Here is a 22,604-nt window from a genome sequence, read left to right on the forward strand (position 1 = left end):
GCCTGCTTCGGAGCCCTCTGTCTCTGCCCCTCCCCTGCTCATGCTCTGTCTCTCTCTGTCTGTCAGAAATAAATAAACGTTAAAAAATTTTTAAAAAAGGGACAAATTTCCAGTTATGAAACAAATAAGTTATGGGGATGTAATGTACAGCATAGGAAATACATATATATATCTCCTAGAAATATTGTAATAACTGTATGGTGACAGATGGTAACTAGATTTATTGTGGTGATCATTTCACAAGGTATCAAAATATCAAATCACTATGATGTACACCTGAAACTAATGGGATATTATATGTCACTTACACATGAAAAATACATGGTTCAAAGTAGTGATTGGAGAAAAATAAACTGCTTCAAGTTTATATTCCACAGAATTGAGCCTGCTCAATAACAGCTAATCCTTATAAAATCCTTACCACGGACCAGGTACTCTAAGCATTTCACAGTCACTCACACAGATCTACTGGGTGAGAACTATTATTATCATCCCATTTTACAGAGGAAGAAACTGAGGCACAAAGAAGTTGAATAATTTGCCCAAGGCCATAACTAGAGCTGGCATTTGAATACAGCAATCTGGCTCCCTAAGTCTATGGTTTTAGCCACTAAACTACACTGCCTTGCCAACCATCCACTTTCATATGGTATTCTATTCTGGTGTGGTTTTCCCTCTTGGGTCTTTTGAGGCTGACATTTCTGTTCTTTCTACACTGTTTGTGGTTAAACTTAGTGCCTAGAGGATAGGGATAGAGGTTTTAATAGTTTAAAATGAGGTACTGGACTCGCATTTCTAAAATGACATTTTCTCAAATGGCATGAACTTTAAATGAAAACATGTAAGATCTGACAGACTGATTTAAGCTCTGATTAGGGCCAAGGAACAACTAATGCTCACCCCTTCCTACAAACACTAGAAATTTACACATTGATTTGATTCTTTTTTTTTTTAATGTTTATTTATTTTTGAGAGAGGCAGAGAGAGAGAGAATCCCAAGCAGGCCCTGAGCTGTCAGCACAGAGCCTGACACAGGGCTCGAACTCACAAACCGTGAGATCATGACGTGAGCCAAAGTCAGATGCTTAACTGAGCCACCCAGGTGCCTCCATATCGACTTGATTCTTAAGCTTTTCTCCTAGATCTTTTTTTTTTTTAATTAAAAAAAAAAATTATTTTTGAGAGAGAGTGACAGAGCGTGAGCCGGGGAGGGCAGAGAGAGAGAGGGAGACACAGAATCTGAAGCAGGCTCCAGGTTCTGAGCTGTCAGCACAGAGCCTGACATGGTTCTCTTGAACCATGAGATCATGACGTGAGCTGAAGTCAGAGGCTTAACCGACTGAGCCACTCAGGCGCACCTCTCCTAGATCTTGCATTATGAAGTCTAAACCCAGTGGGCACTTTATAGATGCTTCCCCCCCCCGCCCCCCACCCCGCAAATGTAGCCTTTCACTAACCGAAATTGCTGTCGCGTTTTCCGTATTTGGGGAAATTGATGGAGTCAGAATGACCTGAGTGCAGTGGATGAGACTTACCCTGAGAGAACCACCTTCGTGATCATGATATCTTCCCTGGTAGGTAAGTATCATCCTAAATGCTTTTTGACAATGATTAGGAGGCTTATGTAGTCTTCCATACCTGTCCCACGTGTATCCAGGATAAAAATGTCTTACATCTTCATGGCCATTTATTTATTTACTATTGAGACCCATCATGAGTAGCACACATGGGCTCTGTAGTGGGACACTTTGAGGCATCTAATAGAAACTTTGACTCAAACTGTCTTAAATGCAAGGAAAAGGCAGAATTTGTTTAATTAAGTAACTAGGTGTTATCATCAAGAACCCAGGTTTTTTGCTTGTTTTTTCTAATTTTCAGCTTTGCCTTAGGTAGGGCACAGGCTTTGGCCTAAGGATAGTTTTCCTCTAGTCACAAAATGGCTGCCAGTGGCAACTTGGGTACTTGCTTCCTTGTTCATCCAGCAGGATAGAAGGGAAAACCTCTCCCTCAAATCATAGGATGTTAAGTCCTTTCCTTTAGTCTAAATGGGCCCTAGTCATTGATTGACTGACTAATAAGCACCCACCACCTTGGAAGTGGGGATACCTGAACACTGTTGGGGTTCTATTAGAAGGAGGATGGAGAGAATAGATGCTGGAGAGCCTCTGAAGCTATTGCTTCATCTGGAAAAAGGTGACCTAAGAGAAAACATTTCAGAGAATCTGAAGCCTCAGAGATAATGTATGTAGGTTTGCCAGATTTAGCAAATAGAAATATAGGATTCCAAGTTACATTTGAATTTCAGATAAAAACCAAAAAAATTTTTAGTATAAGTATGTGCACCTCTTTCTACAAACATTACACATTTGCACAATGATTTGGTTCTTAAGCTTTTCTCCCAGATCCTGATTTCATTATGAGCTCTGGGCCCAGAGGGGCAATTTCAAAAATGCTTTTTTGGACAATGATTAGAAAGCTTATTTAGTCTTCAACCCTTGTTCCACACATATCCAGGATAAAAATACATAGTTACCCTAAAAAATTACTTTTTGCTTATCTGAAATTCAAATTTAACAGGCCTCCTGTATTTTATCTGGCAACTCTAAATGTATGGAAAATTCTTGGCACATAGCAGGCATTCATTCAGTGGTTAAGTATTAGTGTTCTTTCTTCATAAACAAGGAGCTCAGTTAAATGGTGGCATGGTACTTTTTAACTCTTACTGACCTAGAAAATACACGCTTTTGATCAAAATTGAAATGAACTGAACTGGATGTGATTCTAAGAAACCCTTTGCCAGCTCCTCAAAACCAGATCAAAGCAAATGTCCCCAAGTGGAAGGTCATAGTTATATATATGGGATGGCACATTATAAAGCTTTCAATATTACTACCTAGAACTAAATTGGACCTCTACCAATGAATATTCGGTTATTGGTTTTTCTTAACCTACACAGATAAACCACTCTTCATTTGGTCCAGAAGTAATGTTGCTGCAATTCCTGGCACAAAGGCACTAACGCTCAGGGATGAAAATGGCATGATTGGCCCAGGAATGCTGGCTCCACATGGGTGAAGCTTGAGGTCACGGCACTGTTACCTTGCATCTTGGAGGAGGCAGGAGACTCTGCAAAGCCCTGCTGTTGCCTCTGACTCCATTTTCCCTCACTGCTAATTCACTGTTCCTACCTGAAAAAATTTCTAATATGCTTCCTGAAAAGCTGAAGAGAAAGGCACCTTCATTTCCTCATCAAATATTCACCATGTTATGAAAAAGAAAACCCTAGTGGCTTGGCACCAAGTGGTCAAAACCAGCATATTGTTACATATTGTTACCAGATTCACGACAGGAATAGATTAAGTGGATTTAATCCAAGATATCTATTTCTAATTTGGTAGCTGCTATGACCTCACACACTTATTTTCCGTGCTTTTCCTAAAAACCAGAAAAAAACACCCCATTTTCCCTCTTTGCTTTAAGTGGAAATTATTATGCAGTTTTTCATAGATTTGTCCACAATGCCTTTAAACAGGATTATTATTTTTCTTAATTTTCAAAAAGTGGCTTTGGAAATGTATCTCCTTCCATTTCATCACCTCTTCATCCTCATTGGAAACCTGATTATTGGTAGGTATTGAGAGCTTTCCATTTCTACCGGTGGAGGGATGACTTCATTGCCAGCTGGGGAATCTTGTGTGGCGGAGCATTGGACCAAAGCAGAGCTGTGGGTTGATGCTGCCGCTGGCGCTGCCGCCACAGCCGTTCGCATGCATCCAGCTGCCGTGTAAGGAATCCTCAGGCTACTAGTTCTTTGCTCCCAATTCACCCAAGGGATCGCAGGCTGATGGATGAGTGTACGTGTGAATTTGTGAATGTGTGCATATGTGCGTGTGCACGCACAGCTGCAACAGTTGGGCAGCAGCTGCAATAGACTTCGATATCATTTTTACCAAAGACAGAGATAAACCGTCCTCCGTCCTTTATTTCCAAGCAGTGCCTCGGCTCCCGCCCCAAATGTGTTCTCCCCCTCTTCCACGACCCCTCAACCCTCCGCACGTGTCCCTCTGGAGTGAGGCCAGGCTGGCTGAGCTGCAGGGAGGATTCCCCCTTTTTTTCCGCAGTGAGAGGCGGATTCCCGGGCCTCTACGGCCCTCCACCCCGTCAGCCGCCCCTTTCTTAGTCACGATCTTCCCCGCCCCTCCCCCCTCCCCCCACCCAGCTCCCCCTGACCCCCCTCCCCCTGAACGCTCGAAGCTCGGGCCCCGCCCCTCCCAGACACCCAGTCCAGGTTGCTAGGGCCTGGCTGGGCAACCAAACCTGGCCCGCGAGGTGGTGCGGCGCGCGCGTGCGCGCTCAGGCGAGTTTATACAAGGAACGAGCCTTCTTCGGCTTCTGGGGTCCGAGCACGAGCGGCGCGGGCGGGGCGCGCGGGCCCGCGCTCGAGGACGAGCGCTCTCTCCGCATTGGTTTCTATCAGAAGTGGGCGGGGCGAAGGCGGGACCTGGCGGAGTCTTAGAAGCTTCTTCATTGGCCCGAACGGGACGGCCGGGGCGGGCCAGTTAGCAAATTAGGCTGCGCGTTCGCCTCTGCGAGAGGGCGGGGCCGGAGGTTTCCATTAGTTGTCCCTGCCACTGGGAAAGGTAAAGCGGCGACGGCGGCCTCAGGAGCTGTGGGGTCCCCGGCTGGAGGTGGGAGACTCGGCGGGGTGAGTAGTTGCGCCGCCACCCGCCCGTCAGGCCTTCCTGTTCCCACGTTGGCTCCGCGCCACCCAGCTTCTCCTGAGAGAGGGGACCCACCCGGTCCCCCCGGGCAGACGTGAGAAGGGGCGGCGGCGCGGGTCTCCTCCAGAACAGGGCGACGCGGCGAGGACGCCCCAGCCTGGAGTGGCCTCTCTTCAGCGCCCCATTGCGCCAGTGGAAGGGCTTCCCCAGCGAGGGGTTGGGACTGTATTTTGGGGGGTGGGGAGACGGGAGGATGTGAGGAGGGGCGGCGGGTCGAGGCCGCCCGGCGGGGCTCCCCTCAGCAGCGGGTCTGCGGCGTCCCCGCCCCGCCGCCCCCGCGGCGCGAGCTCCCCCGGGCTTGCGGCGAGGGAAGCCCCTTCCCGCCGGCGCCGAGGAGGAGCCTGCGCGCCGGAGCCCCCAGCCCGAGTTCCGAGAGAGTCGGGGACCCGCCGGGGGCTGCGAGCCCGGGGCCGGAGCCCCGGCCCTGCTGCCTGACCTTGGCTGCCCGCGAGGGTGGGCGAGTGACCCACCGCCTGCCCCGCGGCTCTTCCAGCTTCCTCCCAACAAGTTTCGGGCGTTGCTATGAAGTTCACCACTGGCATAGTGGGGAGAAGCAGAAATTGGCCCCTTCCCAGACCTTCGTACCCTTTGGACCCTCATAGAAATTAAATCCTAGGGTTTGGAACCATTTCCAAACGAACAGGTCCTGCTCGCGTTGACACGTTTTATGCCCACGTTGGGGGAAAAAAATAACCTGAACGTATTTCTGTGTAAAAAGGCAGATCTTCCTTGAGGTGTTTTTTTCTTTTTTTTCTTCGCTTCACTTGAGTGTTAAAGCCCAGATGCCCGAATAAGAAAAGCCTGACCTTAGTATTTCCACCGTGAGATTAGACGGATGCTGTGATATTTAAGTAGTTGCAGATCAGTGTTCTGTTAACACAATCTATTTTAATTGGCTGAAATTTAGGCTGATTTTAGTAAGTATTGCAGACACAGAATAATTTCTTCCCGTGAATCTGAATTAGGTTTGTTTGGACGTAATGCTTATGTAGTTAATGTAAAAGATTACACAAATTAATTTGAGAACATTTGACTAAAACAAGAGACATAAATATGTATAGAATACGATTATCGTTTTAGGTAACGTTTCCGGCTTGTTCCTTTCTTGCTGTAGGGTTACAAAAGCATCTTTACAGAGGCTATTTGGAATTATATGTGAATGACATTTAGATGTAAATTTGTTTTTAATTTAAGTGTTTTAAAATATTTTATTCATAAAATGTGAAGAACCCGTGTTTACTTGTTTCTGTATGTTTAGTGCGGGGGGGGGGTAGTATAATTTTATATTTAACAACCCAATTAGGGTTCATTAATAATTTTTTTTAAAGGTGTGCCTCTTTTTGAGAACATTGTACTTGAATACCTTAGCAATTCTTTTAATTTCTTTATTAAAAGTACTATTTTAGGTTTCGGCATTTTTGGCTTTGACACTGGAACAGGAGTAAGGAAGCCTGCAGCAGTATTACCAGTTTGACACCACCAGTGGGTGTTTCTGTTGACAAATGCAGAGAAGAGAACATTTGGGAAGGAAATATTTTTTTGGGGGGGGGGTTAGGGGTGTTGGGGGGGGTGGAGAAGGAGCCAGAAGAAAGAAGCTGCAGAACTAAAGCTGCCAGCACCGAGTATGCTGAGCATTTCACAAGTACAAGGAAACCTAATTAGGATGAAAAAAAAAAATTCAGTTTGCCTGTATTAAATAATAGAATTCCAGAAGAGGCATGCTAAATAAAGTTAATCATCCCGAGAGTGTTAAATAATCTACCATTTCAGAGGAGTTTGGAGGGTCTTCAACTGGAGTGTCAAATCTTTTTAAATTGTCTTGTGTTTTAAACATAATACAGTGATTAATTTGGTGTGTGTGTGTATAAGTTTTGTATACTAGTTTTGCTTATTTAGCATGTTTCCTAACCCTCATTTTTTTGGAAACAAAACTTGATATATTAAAAAACATTACAAATAAACATTCTTTCTTCAGAGAAGATTTCTTTTTTCCTGCTCAGATTTATAATTTAGTCATGATTTAGGGGCTTGTAGAAAGGTTTTTTGCCCCTTATCTCAGGTTTTTGATGTTTACTTAATATGAGTTCCCTGGACTAAATCTGCCATTATTTTCATTGTAATTTTCTTGTAGTCATTTAAATTGGAGTGTGGCATTTACAGTATTCCCCGGGGTTTTAAAAGAAAAGGCTCCCATTGAGGGAAATTGCTGGGCCATCTCGCATAGATGAGTAATAGAAGGTTGACTGATTGCGAATCAGATCCATTCTGTTCCAAATATGCTGCATGGGGTTAAAGCAGTCATTTAATGAGAACCAGATTTTATATGGTATTTCTACTTTGAAGGTGCAGTGTTGTTCCATTACAAACTGAAATACAGAGGTGGAGAAATTGCTTCAAGTATGCTTTTTTCCCCCCAGCCTTGCTTCACCACTGTGTCCAAGAATCTGTGAGAGACTCTCTGTCAACAATAGTTGCATTGTTGGAAATGACAGTGGCTTCTGTTGCAGAAATTTAACCTTTTATTATGATTTGCGTTTCAATTTACTTTGTGATAGAAAATTCAGCTATATCTAAGAATACGGCTATAGGAAATTTGTAAGGAAGTGAACCAAGAAAAATAAGCCTTCTTCAGCGTGTCTGTTAAAAGTTCACCTTTTTTCCCCTTCCATTTTGATAACTTTGGTGGTTATCTCTTTTATTTCTTCTAGATATTAGAAGGTACACTAGCATAGTACTTTATTTTTGGCAGTAAGTATGGGGATGAGACTTTTTCATGTAATAAATTGATACCAAATACTAAGATATTTACAACAAATGAATCCACCCACATACACACACACCCAAAATGTAAGGGAAATCTTTTAGGTAACCCTTAACTTTGGTATAAGAATAGCAGATTTTTAAGTATTCAGTTGCTTTCTAAAGTAGAAAAGGCTGTTTACTCAGAATTTGATAGTTTTAGATTCCAAAGGTAGTTTTTTTCTTCTTTCTTTGTTTCTTTTTTTTGTTTGTTTGTTTGCAACTTCAAATTCCTTAGTAGAGGAGGAGATAGAATCTCAAAGGTTCTTTATCTTCTGATATTGTCAATTGGGTCACATATTTCAACTTATGAAAATACTGCAATTAAAAGACTAAATTTAAACTCTTGTTTGGAGGGGTTTTCCAATTTACTTTCTATCTTAAACTCAACATTAGAAATCTTTTGTTGACAATACGTCACTTTTGTGTTTGTATTTAAATTCTTGATAGTTTCTAGAATGTTTCCTTCATATGGAGCAGTGCATGGATGACTGGATTACTCAAAGGTTTGGCCTCATTTCTCATTTGAGTTTGTACATTTACTTCATAATACTGAGACATGAGCTTGGGTGCAATTGTGTCAGTGGGTATGAAAGCTGAGAGTGAGGACTTTCTATGTAAAGAGCCTGGTAACATTTAGAAAATTAGGATTTGGGAATTAACAGAAAATTACTTATTAGGTTAAAAGGATCTAGCCCATTCAGGTCTTTGAAATTGGTTGTCAACATTTGAATTAAGCTCTCAGAAACATTTGTGTTCAAGACAGTTCTAATTAAGGTCAAGTTTTGGGAGTGGTCTCTGTTTTGGGCAGTCTTTATAATAATTAAACTATAATATGCTACTTTTTGAGCCTTACTGAATACCAGATATTTGGTACTGAATACCAAATAATTCATTTGCATGGATAGATGCAAAGTGTGTTTTCACAACACTTGTATGAGGTAGAGGTTTCTCTTCTTTCCCAACACATTTGATCAAATGGGCTCAGAGAGAGAAAACAGTATGCACAGATTACCCAGCTAGTCAGCAGCAGAGGCAAAACTACTATCCAAACCGGTCTGACTTGAACCCTTGTTCTTCAAAACCATGCTCTCTCTGCTTCTCTTTAGGAATCTGACTGCCCAAACATATTTTGAGGTCCTACTGTAAAGTCATTCCTGGGGAGGTTCTAGAGGTATGAATATGCCTCCTGGAGTTCACAGGCTACACTGGTAAGGCTGCCTGACCTTTAGTCACACGGGAAGCTGGACTCAGGTCCATCAGCACTGCTAGATAGGACAACTGGAAGTGCACAGTTTTCTAACAGAGTCATTAGTTCATAAATGAAGGTTGTACATGATTATTTACACCCAAAATGAGGTAGTTGTTTCTAATTAACTACTTGGTGTTTCATGTTTCTGCATGTTCCACTGTTAACTTTTGACTGACTTTGATTAAATTTGCTACACTAATGACGGCGATGAAGATATTCCTTGAATTCAATTTTGTGGTTTTGATGCACTCTAAATGACAGCCATTGCAATTTGCAGATGGGTATCTCTTCTGTAATTGTAATGACTTAAGTGAAATAAAACCTGGAGGTGAATGAAGTTCACAGAGGTGTGTTAGTGTTGCTTTTTAATACATAGAAGTTGGGCTCTGACAAAAATGTTCCTACTTGAAAGTAGAATTTTCTGCTACTTAAAGCCTCTTGTGAGTGTGTGTGTGTGTGTGTGTGTGTGTGTGTCGGTTTTAAAACAAGACCCATCATTCAGAGAGCTAAACAGTTGCTTAGCCCAAAGGAATGCTCAGAGGTCTATATGAGGGAGGAAAATGACTTAATGTTTTATTCTGTAATTGATGAGAATCACTTTTGTCACTTATCAAAGTTAGAAACAGTCTAAATATTGTAGAAACTCAGGGCTAGAAATCATCTTGGCCACAGCAGGACAGTTGTTCTATGAAGATGGGACCTATACGTAAATTCTTGTGGATTTATTTCTTTACCAAGTGTAGGTTTTCAGTATTCCTTTTAAACAGCATTATTGAGGTATACTTTACATACTATAAAATTTACCTGTTTAAGTGTACCATTCAGTGATTTTTTTTGGATAAATTTATGGAGTTGTCTAATCATCACTACAGTCCAATTTTAGAACATTCCATCACCCTAAAAAGAACCCTCCTGCTAAGTGCATTTTAAAAAATCTTACGTACTTGCTTCCACCTAGATCTCTTTATCATCAGACACTGATAAACAAAATGATGTAGATCTTAAAAGATAGGTCTTTTAAAAATATCTTTTTACATATATTACAATTTCTCACTGCTTTTTGTATTTTAAAAAGCTTTTGCCTAGGGGCACCTGGCTGGTCTAGTTGGTGGAGCGGTTGGTGGAGCTTATGGCTCTTGATCTTGGGGTCGTGAGTTCAAGGCCCATGTTGGGTGTAGAGATTGCTTAAATAAATAAGAACTTAAAAGTTTTTGCCTAAACATAATATATAGCAGAATATAAAGGACAATACTGCTAATGGTATTAAATTACCTTGTCTTTGTGGTTTTGATTTGATTTTGTTTTGGTCTTTTTTAAACTAGCAGATAAAACATAATGTTCTTAGTGATATGTTGGAAAAGCAGGAATACGAAATCAAGGTAGGGGTGCCTTGACGGACTCGGTCCATGGAGTATGAGACTCCATCTCGGGGTTGTGAGTTCAAGCCCCAAGTTGGGCATGGAGATTACTTAAACAAACAAATCAAGGTAAAAGTAATAATAATTGTTGGGCAAGAAAAAAAAATGCCTTTAAGATTTAAGACCATGGGTAAAATAATTGGTTTTCTTGACTTTAAGCCAATAACATTGTGCATTTTAGTGTTTGACCTCTAATCCCCCTTGAGAAATTCATGCCAATGATGCATGCCCATCTAGCAGGCTTCATTAAATTCAGGTATTCAAACACATTGTCTCCTTTCTGTGTTTTTTTCAGACTGGATTTTTGTGGGATTTAGACACTTACCCTGCAAGGTACTGTAGCTACAACTGTTTTCCTGCCTGCATCATTTTCTTTTTAGTTACCCTTAAGGGTAGGTGTGGGAGTAAAGCTACCTTGGGAACGAGTTGTACAGTATAGGCTGATCTCCATGCTCCCACTTGCTCTCCTTTGCTCAATGTACTGCATGTGTAGATGGATATTGCTGATAGGATAGCTTGGGGTTATTAGTTTTTGGGTACACATAAGGGAAGAATGCACTGGTTTGGTTGGAAGTTAAGTGTATTGGAAATTGTGTCTAACTTTCTTTGCTTTTAGATGAATGTTTCTCTATAGAAAGTGACCCTTACAAGTGCCAGGTAGGTAAATCAATAACTCCTTGTGTGGTAGATTGTGTCTGGATTGTTAATAACAGATTGGACACAGCACTGCTCTGATAATAATAGTTTACTGTAAATTCAATCATAACTGGTTTGATATAGGTTTACTTTTTTTTTTTTTTTAAACTGTTTAACAGCTATGGCTGTAGGATTCTGTTGTTACTTTGTATCCTTTGTAAGAGAAAGGCCTAATATCAAGCAGTAACTTATGAAGTGCTTTCTGACACTGTAACCTTTTTGATTTAGAGGGAAATAGTGCTTTTGAAAGTAACAACTTTGCTTTCTGGAAGTGAACAAAACATATGGATGAATATTTTTAAAGAGTCCTTTTTTTTTTTTGTAAGTTGCAATTTTATTTATTTATTTAAAGTTTATTTATTTACATAATTGCTATACCCAACATGGGGCTCAAACTCACAACCCCAAGATCAGGAGTTGCATGCTCTTCCGACTGAGCCAGCTGGGCGCCCCCTAGGTAAGTTGCAAATTTAGATTTCCATTTTAGATTTTATATTATGCCTAAAGATTAGGTTCTTGGCAGTGTAAGATCATATTGTAATAAACGGATTAAACACACACACATTCACTTGTGGAAGATATGGCAGATAAAAAATGGTGATAAGTAATAGTTGAAGCACAACTTACTGACTTGGCTTTGCCCAATTACCCTGATATTGGCCAAGTGGAAACTTGTTTCCTGATGAATAGAATTTTTCAGAGATTACAAAAGTTGTTTCAGGTGTGACATATCCTAGACTTTATGCACACACCGCTCTTGGTTTGTTAGCCTCTCATAGAATATATTAACTTTAATTACTAGTATGTATGTATGTATGTATGTGTGTGTGTGTGTATATATGTGTGTGTGTATGTATATATATATACACATTTTTTTTTTTTTTTAAAGTACACTCTATGCCCACCGTGGGGCTTGAACTCGAAACCCTGAGATCAGGAGTTGCATGCTCTAGCTACTGAGTCAGCTAGGCACCCTGCTGTTATGTAATTGTTATCAGTAATATTACCACTACAATTTAAGTTTAGCAATTGCAGACAAAAAGAAAGTTCTACTTTTTAAAATTTTTACAAAATGTTTTTATTTATTTTTGAGAGAGACAGAGACAGAATGTGAGTGGGTTAGGGGCAGAGAGAGAGGGAGACACAGAATCCGAAGCAGGCTCCATGCTCTGTCAGCACAGAGCCCGACGCGGGGCTCGAACTCATGAGCTGTGAGATCATGACCTGAGCTGAAGTCGGATGGACACTCAATCTACTGAGCCACCCAGGCGCCCCAAGAAAGTTCTATTTTAATTATTAATAATTGAAAATAGTTGAGGTAGACAAAATCTAATTTTGTGCAAATTGGTGTTTCCTACTGTATCAATTATTTCTTTTTTTTTTTTTTTTTTAATTTTTTTTTCAACGTTTATTTATTTTTTGGGACAGAGAGAGACAGAGCATGAATGGGGGAGGGGCAGAGAGAGAGAGACACAGAATCGGAAACAGGCTCCAGGCTCTGAGCCATCAGCCCAGAGCCCGACGCGGGGCTCGAACTCACGGACCGCAAGATCGTGACCTGGCTGAAGTCGGACGCTTAACCGACTGCGCCACCCAGGCGCCCCAATTATTTCTTTTCTTAAGTTTTTTTTTGTTTGAGAGAGTCAGAGACACTGAGAGTGGGGGAGGGGCAGAGAGAGGGAGAGAGAGAATCCCAAGCAGGCTCAGTGCCACCGCACATAGCCTGGGGTGGTGCTCAAACTCTTGGAACCATGAGATCATGACCTGAGCTGAAACCAAGAGTCAGACATTTAATCGACTGAGCCACACAGGTGCCTCTCAATTATTTCTTTCTAAAATAACCCTGTCCTACATCCTGTGGATCTATCCTTCATTTAGTAAATACTTATTGGGTGTCTGCTGTGTACTAAACTATGATAGAGGTTGGATGGAGTGGTAGATAAAAGGTAAGGAGGCCTTGCCCTTAAAGAATTTATAGTCTTGAGTTGGAGTCACAGGGGAAGTATAAGGTACTATGGGATTATGTAGCTGGGTAAAGATTGGGATCTGTCCTGGGGGGAGCAGGCAGGAAGGCCACACTGAGGAGTTAACATTTAAGTGAGACCTAAAGGATGAGAAAGACGGTCTAGTAGGGGAAATAAATTTTCCTGGCAGAAGGTGCAAATGCCCTCAGGCAGGGTGAGAGAGAGAGAGAGACAGGCTTCTGAAAAACAACCTTTTAAAAAACTGAGAGAAATCCACAATGGCTGGAAAGTAGAGAAGCAGGTGATGAAGCAGAATTAGGCAGGGGCTAGGTCCTGAAGAGGCTTAGTAGGCTGTCTACTGGACTTTTGAGCTTGTCCTAAGTCTCCTGGGAAGCTATTGAAGGTATGATATGAAATGAAATGCTCCTCACACCCAAAACAAAAACCAAGAGTTTTAGTTCAATGGAACCTTGATAATTTACCAAAAAGGCCATAATCTGTGCAAGGTAAAATATTCTTCCCTTATTTCAGTAAAATTTTTGCAATTGCTTCTTTGATTGTCATCTGCGATACTCTTTTCATTGTTTTTGTAGAAATTACCTTTAATTTTTTAAAAGCTCCTTATATCCTTCACCATTCTGTTAACCTTATATAGGGATGTCATTTCTATTTATAACTGAGTTAAATTTTTTTCTGATAGTGTTAGCTCTCTTCCATATTTAAACTTAAAATTCCTCATTGCCCTCTTCCCCTTAATCTGCTCAAGGTATTTAATGTTTTAATGAAATGATTCATTAAATATGAGCATTAAATTTGCTTTATTGTTTAAAAATTTTTTTTAACATTTATTATTGAGAGAGAGAGAGAGAGAGAGAGACAGAGCAGGAGCAGGGGAGGGGCAGAGAGAGAGGGAGGCACAGAATCTGAAGCAGCCTCTAGGCTCTGAGCTGTCCGCACAGAGCTTGAAGCAGGGCTCGAACCCACGAACTGTGAGATCATGACCTGAGCTGAAGTCAGACGCTTAACAGACTGAGCCACCCAGGCGCCTCTATTCTTTTTTTTTTTTTAATACAATGTCTTAGGTTTAGTTTAATATTTCTCAGCATTTATGCTATTTCATATTTTATGAAATCTCATTTGGACACCTGTAATGTTTTTAGAGAATTTTATTACTATTGTTTAAGAGTATGAATATTTGGGAGCACCTGGGTGGCTCTGTCAGTTATGTGTGCTACTCTTGATTTCAGTTCAAGTCATGATTGTGAGATTGAGCCCTGCATTGGGCTCTGCGCTGACGGCTCGCATCCTGCTTGGGATTCTCTCTCTGCCCCTCCCCTGCTCACTCATGCTCCCTCTCTCTCTCTCAAAATAAATAAACATTAAAAAGGAAAAAAATAGGATTCTTTGGTCTAAGTGCCATTTTTCAAATCTGGTTCACATACTGTGACCTTATCTTTTATATTAAACTGGTCTTTGTTGAGCTTCTTATGTTCAAGTGAGCTTATGTGTATAAAAGTGCTACAAAGGTTTTATTTTACATATGTTGATTTCTTTCTCCTACAGTTAGGTGTCCTTACATGCTCACTTCTTTTTTGGAAATCGTCAGCCATGCTAAATATTTACTTGTCTTTATGATTAAATAATGAGCATTTATTTAGGTTTTCCTTGGTGTAAAGTTGTTAGTTTGTGCCTGTATAGAATGCTGTTGTGCACTTTCACCATCCATATATACAAAGAATAGCCACAGCATCACTTCCTTCTTCAAGTATTTCCTTTGAAATTTATTTTGATATAGCCTCTAAATAGCTCACTTTGGCCCTGAGTTCTTAGGCTTTTCTGAACCATTCTGTACCTGCTCTGTGTTTTTTTTCCTTGTTGCTTTAATCACTTTTTTTCTTTTCCTGGTGCTGGTAACGTGAAGTTTGCAGTGGTTTTTGCATTACTTTCTTTGCTTCCTGTTCAGCCCAGGACATTTATTTTAGAGTTGCCTCATTTTAGATTTTAGAGTTTGGAAGTGATGTTTTTATGCTACTGGTTTCTCTACCATTCAAAGTGATTGTTCTTGATTTGGAATTGTGCTTTTGAGTCTGTCGTCCTGCTCATGGTGGGTAAAGTAAGGCCGTATTTGTTTTCGGTTGACTTTAAGATAGGGTGATGATTTGGGTATCTTGGTGTCAGCATCATGGTAGGTGATGGAGATACAAAGCCAGGCTGTGGTGTTGTGCTCTTGAGGAGTTTGTAATCCAGTAGAAGAGGCAGAAAGCCACCAGTAAAGTGCAGGATGATATGCATGTTCAGATGGAAATACAGGGTGCTGGTACTCTAGGCCAGAAGAGGTGCCCTTAGCGCAGACTTATGGGGACTGGGAAAGGCAGTGATTCTTGAGTGTGAAGAGTCTTTTTTTTTTTTTTTTAAATTTTTTTTTCAACGTTTTTTATTTATTTTTGGGACAGAGAGAGACAGAGCATGAACGGGGGAGGGGCAGAGAGAGAGGGAGACACAGAATCGGAAACAGGCTCCAGGCTCCGAGCCATCAGCCCAGAGCCTGATGTGGGGCTCGAACTCACGGACCGCGAGATCGTGACCTGGCTGAAGTCGGACGCTTAACCGACTGCGCCACCCAGGCGCCCCGAGTGTGAAGAGTCTTAAAGGAGGCCCAGAATGTCAAGTGAAGGGAAGGGGTTTTCCCCTTAGACATGGGTCTAAGAACGAGCATATAAAATTGGGAAAATAGCAAGAAGTAACATGGATTTATTTATTGCATGCTTTGTTTTGATGCATTTACTTCATCTACATCCCAGGCTCTTGATTTTCTTTATAGCCATCTTTTGACTTTTCACTTTTACATAGGAAAATACTATGTTTTATATATAGGAAATACTGAAACCAGGGATTTAAATAGGAATGGACCTTTGGTAAAATGGATAAGCAGATGGTATCCGTTTTCTACTGTAAGCTCCTACAGGCATGGTGTTGAGTTTTTTTTTTTTTAAGAGAGAGAGAGAGTGAGCACGTGAGCAGGGGAGAGGGGCAGAGGGAGAGAAAGAGAGAAAGAGAGAAGAGAGAAGAGAGAGAGAGAGAGAATGAATCTTATGCAGCCCCCATAGTCAGCTCAGAGCCTGTCGCGGGGCCTGATCCCATGACTGTGGCTTCACACACCTCCAGATTATTGCTCATGTCTCTCAGATTGGGAGACTGATTTTATTTATTTATTTTTTTGAAGTTATCTCTATGCCCAACATGGAGCTTGAACTCACCACCCTGAGACCCCAAGATCAAGACTGGCATTCTCTACTGACTAAGCCAGCCAGGCACCCTGGGAGGCTGGTTTTAAATGTATTGCCATAGCAGGGTGCCTGGGTGGCTCAGTGGCTTAAGAGTCTGATTTTGGCTCAGGTCATGATCTCACAGTTGGTGAGTTTGAGTCCTGCGTCGGGCTTTCTGCTGGCGGAGAGCCTGCTTCAGATCCTGCGTCACCCTCTCTGCCTCTCCCCCACTTGCACGTGTGCTTGCTGTCTCTCCCAAAAATAAATAAAAACATAAAAACAAACAAATAAATAAATGTGTTCCCATAGGGAGATAAAAATATGTGCCTTACAGAAAGGCCCTCTAGGGATGCAGTGACTTCATCAAGGAATTCACTATACACTATTAGCTGGTTAATTAGATGAAGAGTTTTGTTTTTGTTTTTATTTTTTAGTTTTTTAAACATAACTTTAAAAAACAAGTTGATTTATTTCTGAGTAATCTGTACACCCATGTGGGGCTCGAACTCCTGACTCTGAGATCAAGAGTCACATGCTCTTCTGACTGAGCCATCCAGGTGCTCTTGTTTTTGTTTTTAAAGCATGCTGTCATAGACTTTTAAATACAGTTTCTGTCTACATTTTGGTAATTTCTTGTAATCTGGGTCCCACCTGCTCAGAAAACTCACATCCCCAGTCTGTTTTACAGGTAGGATACGGGCTTCTGACCTAGGTTTGAACAGTCATTTTAGACAGAGTGAGACTTGTATATGGAAGTGAGCCTTGTGAGGTGGCCATCATGTGTAGTTGAATTGATGGTCTAGTGATCATATTGACAGAGATGTTTTGATTTTTTTTTTTAAAGTTTTATTTATTTAATCTCTACACCCAAAATGAGTCCCAAACTCACAACCCCAAGGTCAAGAATAGCCATACTCTTCCTACTCACCTAACTAGGTATCCCGGATTTTTTTTCTTTTTTTTTTTTTTTTTTTAAAGTAGTGGCAATTGCAGAGCTTATGGAATTCAGTCTCAAGTGATTTTGGTGCTGAGTAGTGGCAATAGATTTTTTTTGAGGGGAGGGTATTTATCTTCTGATATTTTCTGATCATGTGGGATTTGTGGTTAGATGTCTTATATTAATTTTGGAATATTTTCAGCCATTATCTCTTTAAATATTTCTTCTCTCCCATTCTCCTATTTCTGTGATTCCGTTTATCAATATGTTAGAAACTTTGATATTTTCCCCCAGCTCTTGAATGTTTTTGTTTGGTTTTTCACTCTGTTTTCTCTCAGTGTTTTGGTTGGGGTAATTTCTGCTAATTTTCAAGTTCATGGATTCTTTGCTTGGCTGAGTTGAGTTTAGTGAAGAGCCTGTTGAAGGAACAACTCTTCATTTCTTTTAACTGTGTTTTTCATTTTTAGCACTTTTGTTTGCTTCTTACAGTTTCCATGTCTGGTCTGAATTACCCCTGATTTTGCATGTTGTTCTCTTTTAGGTTAGAGCTGTAAACATGTTACCCATAATATTTTAAATTTCGTTGTGGATATTTCCAAAATGTAATTCTGTATGTAGATCTGATATGTTCTTTGTCTTTTCTGAGTGTTGTTTTTTCTTTGCCTTTTCTTACGCCTTGTGATTTGTTTTCCTTGTTGCAAGCCTGATTTATTTTGTAGAACAGTAAAGACTGAGGTACATAACTTTTATGTCTGTAAATGGGCATATCTTTCCTGTGCTAGGCCTTTGGTGTAGGGATTTGAGTTAGTCTAGTTAGGATTTGGGCTGGGTTTGAGTCTGATTGTTGCTATGGTTACCCTTAGTGTACCTCAGGCTTCAGATTCTTGGTAGAGACAGTTTATGATTAGGGTGGGAGTTGGTTTATTTTGAGTTTCAGGTGTTCCTTTTGAACTGTGGTTTAGGGAGGAACAATATGCCCTGTTCTTCTCCTGTCCCTCTGCCAGTAGTATTCTTTCGTTTACTAGAAGTTGGTCACTGGAAGTTGGTTAGCTTGGAGGTGGGGAGTGATGGTGGGGTGTCATCTTTTGTTCTGGTTAAACCTCAGGTTTAGGCTTGCATCAGTGTCCCACAGTCTTGCCCCACCCTTAGCTATTGTGGTGGGCTCAGTGTGGAATCCTGCCCCTCTGCTAGAAGTAGGGTGCCCACCCCTTTCCCCAGCTGCAGTGAGTTTTTACCGATGCTGTAAGGGTAGAAGCACTTATTTGCCTTGATGAGGGATTTTCTTCCTTCGTGGAGATAGGGAGAGAAGGATCTGGGTGTTTTCTTGCTTCTGAGGCACAGCTGCATTTCCCTTCCCCCAGGTCTGCATCACAATGGGTGTCCTCAGTGCCCTTTACTCTCTGTGAGTGCCTGGTGGGGTTGGTGGAGGAAGATCCTGCTGAAGGTTGGGGTCTCCCCAATTTCTGTGACCCCCTCAGTGATTTCACACTGTCCCTTCAGCTAAGCCACATCGGGTTTTTATCAACTTGCCAATTATTCTAGCTGCGCTCCTCTTATCAGTGTCCAGTTGCAGTCTACCCCAGGTGAGCACAAGGTTGTCTCCTGTCTCCTTGCAGGTACCATCTCCCGAGATTTTGAGCCAGTTGGTTGTTCTCCGATGGGTTTAAAAAAAGTTATGAATTTGAAATTAGTCCAGGTATTTTTCATTGTAGGGGTGGGCAGCTGTATTCCTTCCAGCTTTCTTATTCTGGTGTGGAAGACAAGTTTGGTTACCCTTAAAATTTTAACATGCACATTTAACTAAGTCTAAACTTAATTATTATCCCTAACCTCCTGAATAAGGCAAAGATTTTAGAATGGCTTACCTTTTAACCCCCATCCCCTCTTCCATGTTAGTTATTTATACCTTAGTTTTGCTTAAGTCACCTTAAGCCTATATAAAAATAGTGTATGTTTACTCATCAACATGTTTTCCAAATTTCTTTCTTTTACCATTCTTCACCCCATTTCTTCATTGTGGGCTCAGTTTCCTTTTTCAAAAAGAATGTTTTGTGTAGTTCTTTCACTAAAGGCCTGTTAGTAATAGACTTGATCTTTGTATTTCTGAAAATCTTGACTTCAGTTTTTCTCTTGAATGACTGTTGAGCTGGGTACAGAATTTATGTTGATAGTTATTTTCCCTCAGCACTTTGATGTTATTATCTTGTGTTTTGACAAGTCTTGTTAATGAGAAATCTTTAGTCAGTTCAGGTATAATTTCTTTGTATGTAGGTAATTATCTTTTCCCTTGGGATACCTGTAAGATTTTGCTCTTTGTTTTTGATCTGCCGTTTTTTTGTGATCTTTCTACCTGTGGATTTGTTTTTATTCTGCTTTTATTTGGCATACTCCATCAGTCTGAAGACTCCTGATGCCTTCAGTTATTAAAAAAAAAAAAACAACTTAGACTTTAGCTTTTAAATTCTTGCTTCCCATTTTCCATTTCTAGAACTATTTAGATAATGTGTTGTATCTTTTCATTGTATCCTCCCTGTTGCTTAAATTTGCTTTAGTGTTTTCCTTTTTTAAATTTCTGGGTGATTTCCTGACACCCATCTTGCAATTGACTAATTTCTCTTTACCTGTGTCTAGTCATTTGGTTAAACCATTACTTGAGAATTTTCATTAAAAACACTTGGCTATTTTTTTTAAATATAAAAATTACTGTGTTTGTACAAGTCTACTTTTAGGTTTTCATAAGGGCATTTCCTTGTTATTTTTTTTGAACATTTGAAAATATAATTATGTTTGTCTCCTTTGGATTGTTGTAGTTCTTGAGGCGTGAGATCTCTGATTTGTTTGCCCGCTCTCCCTCTAAGTTTTGCTTGTCAGAGTTTGCTACATTTGACACTTTGGGAATTATTTGCTTGTTCCTGGCTTGTGGGATGCTTCTTTTGAGTGGTTTTGCATTTGTCTCTGATGGGACTCTTTGGGGTCACTGTTCCAGGAGAGTTTTCCAACTATTCTGAGACAGATTTCTGAAATCCAGAGAGTGGTGTGAACTGGACTCCCTGTCTGTGGTGGAGCAAAGACTTGGGTTTTCCCTTTTGCTTTGGTCATTCCTACAACACACAGCCCTAGGCTTCTGTGTGTAAGTTTTCTTTTTGCTTTCTTTAAAAAAGGTAAAAAAAATATTTATTTATTTTTGAGAGTGAAAGGAGGAGTGCATGCATGCCTGCGTGGGGAAAGGGCAGAGAAAGAGGGGGACAGAAGATCTGAAGCAGGTTCTGTGCTGACAGCAGAGACCCCGATGCAGGGCTCAAACTCATGAACTGTGAGATGATGACCTGAGCCGAAGTTGGACTCTTAACTGAGCCACCCAGGCGTCCCTCTTTTTTTCTTATACATCCAAGGATAGCCCTTGGTATCTCTTGACTTTATGCTGGTGGTTCACTTCCAGCTTCTTTCCCATGCACAGACTTTATGGATAACCTCTGGTTTCCTGGTCCTGATTAATCATTTGAGTTTGTAGCCATTGGTTTAGACAGCAGGAGTGAGCAGGTCTTTGTCTTGTGACAAGGAAGAGAAAGGCCTTTGTCCTATGTTAAGGAAGAATCTCATTTAATAAGCCCTTGTTTATGCAGCCACTCCTTTCTATTCTGGTCTCCCTGTTGGTCAGGAAATAGTTTGTCCAGGTAAGAACTAGGAAGTAATTGCAACCACAGGCATCCTCTAAGTTGAATAGATTATTCACCAGAAGTGCATTTATACATTGATTGTGTAGAACAGTTCATATTCTCTGATAGGAACTATGCATGTTATTTTAAAAAATGGGTTAGTTTCCCAGGTAACCCTTAGGAGTCTGTTCTTTTCATGATGTAGTTGAAATTCACATAGACATGTTCGCTCTTTGGGATTGTAGTCAGTATGTAGTAGGTGATTTTTGTGGGGAGGTGCATTTTAACATTCTCAGTGAGAGAGGGGAGTCTGGTAGTTACCAACCTGATTTGGTCTTCTCTGGTTGTGACCTGCCAGCTACCAGTGCCTGTTAATTGTTACAAATTCTGACCACTGGGGGCTCCTGGGTGGCTCAGTTGGTGAAGCGTTCAAATTCTGCTCAGGTTGTGATTGCGTCATGATCTCATGGTTCATGAGTTCGAGCCCCACATCGGGCTTTCTGCTGTCAGCACGGAGCCCCACTTCAGGTCCTCTGTCTACCTCTCTCTGCTGCTCCCCTGCCTATGTGCATGCACATGCTATTTCTCTCAAAAATAAATGAACATTAAAAAAAAAAGTCTGGCCACTGTTCTCAAACTTGCCATCAAATCATCTCCTTTCCTACTCAGCACACAACCTTGCCTCTGCTCCACTGAGAATATTGAGAGCCCTTTGGCAGGTTTTCTGCAGCTTCTGGCTCCATCTACAAATTTCTCAGTCCCTCTCTCTCCAGAGCTGTTGTTTTCCTCCTGTCTCAGAAGATGAGGTGCTTCTGTTCTTCCAGGCCAGTCCCTTGCCTGGTGCCCTCTGCTTCAGTGCTGCTGCATTAGCAGTGTTTTTCCATCAGTTATTCCCCCTCTTCCTCCTCATCTTATATCCCTGTAGCTCTCAACCATGGGCCTTTTTGCTCCACAGGGGACATTTTGCAATGCCTGAAGACATTTTTGGTTGTCACAACTTGGGGTGGGGGTGATGGTATGTATGCTCCTAGCATCTGGTGGGCGGAGGCCAGGGATGCTGCTAAACATCTTACAGTGCACAGCACAGCCCCCCCCCCCCCCCCCCCCGCCCCCTCAGCAAAGAAATTATCTGTTCTAAAATGTTGTTGGTAGTGCTGAAGTTGAGTAACCTTGTTACATCCTTAGTCTCGCTTTTTGACTTCTTTGTTTTACTCTGATCTTATTCCTAAGGTTCTTGTCTTTGAAAACCCTCCCTAAACTGCTTAGGTCCCCTCCCCATTCCTATCTACCTAATCTCCCCTTCTCCAGACTTCTGAGAGGGTGGTCTGTATGTAGTCTATCCATTTCTCATTCACTTCTCAAACTTCAGCTCTTGCTCTGTGACTTCCCACTCTCACGCTGTTTAAACTGTTTTTGCTGAGATCACCTGTGATCTCTTGTGTGCTCCATTTAGTAGATTCATTCAGTTCCGATTTTACTTGACATTTCTGTTGCACCTGACACCGTTAATCACTATCTCCTTGAAGCAGTGTGTTCCCCTTGGTGTCTGTGTTCTCCATGTCCTACTCTTACATTTCTTTGTCTATAAGCTCTGTTGGCTTGTCCCAGTCCAGTTACTCCTTATATACTGTTGTTACCTGGGTTTGACTTCTTGGCCAAGTGTAATCATAGGTCATTATCTCAATTACATCCAGAGTTTCACTTTGACTTATATGCAGGTGTTTTTCTAAATTCCTCCCCCATTTTTCCCTACAAGCTTCAGACTCCTTCTTAATGACCTTCTGGAAATCTACACCTCAGCATTCTTACAGGTACCTTGTACTGAGCATGTTTAA

The 22,604-nt window shown here is 41.2% G+C and overlaps 1 protein-coding gene and 1 non-coding gene across 2 annotated transcripts in view; one reads left to right on the forward strand and one right to left on the reverse strand.

The window, feature by feature from the left end:
- Positions 1–1,429: 1,429 nt before the first annotated feature.
- On the reverse strand, positions 1,430–1,586 carry LOC115507990. Its single transcript, XR_003966898.1, has one exon. It is a non-coding gene; the product is annotated as a U1 spliceosomal RNA (small nuclear RNA).
- Positions 1,587–4,628: 3,042 nt separating this feature from the next.
- Positions 4,629–22,604, forward strand: part of CDKL5 (cyclin dependent kinase like 5) — a 194,125-nt gene continuing 176,149 nt past the window's right edge. The window contains exon 1 of the mRNA XM_030305552.1: positions 4,629–4,705. The gene's annotated coding sequence lies outside the window, so the exon portion shown is untranslated. The remainder of the gene's footprint in view (positions 4,706–22,604) is intronic.

Source organism: Lynx canadensis, chromosome X (genome assembly GCF_007474595.2).
Source record: "Lynx canadensis isolate LIC74 chromosome X, mLynCan4.pri.v2, whole genome shotgun sequence".
Classification (NCBI taxonomy): domain Eukaryota; kingdom Metazoa; phylum Chordata; class Mammalia; order Carnivora; family Felidae; genus Lynx; species Lynx canadensis.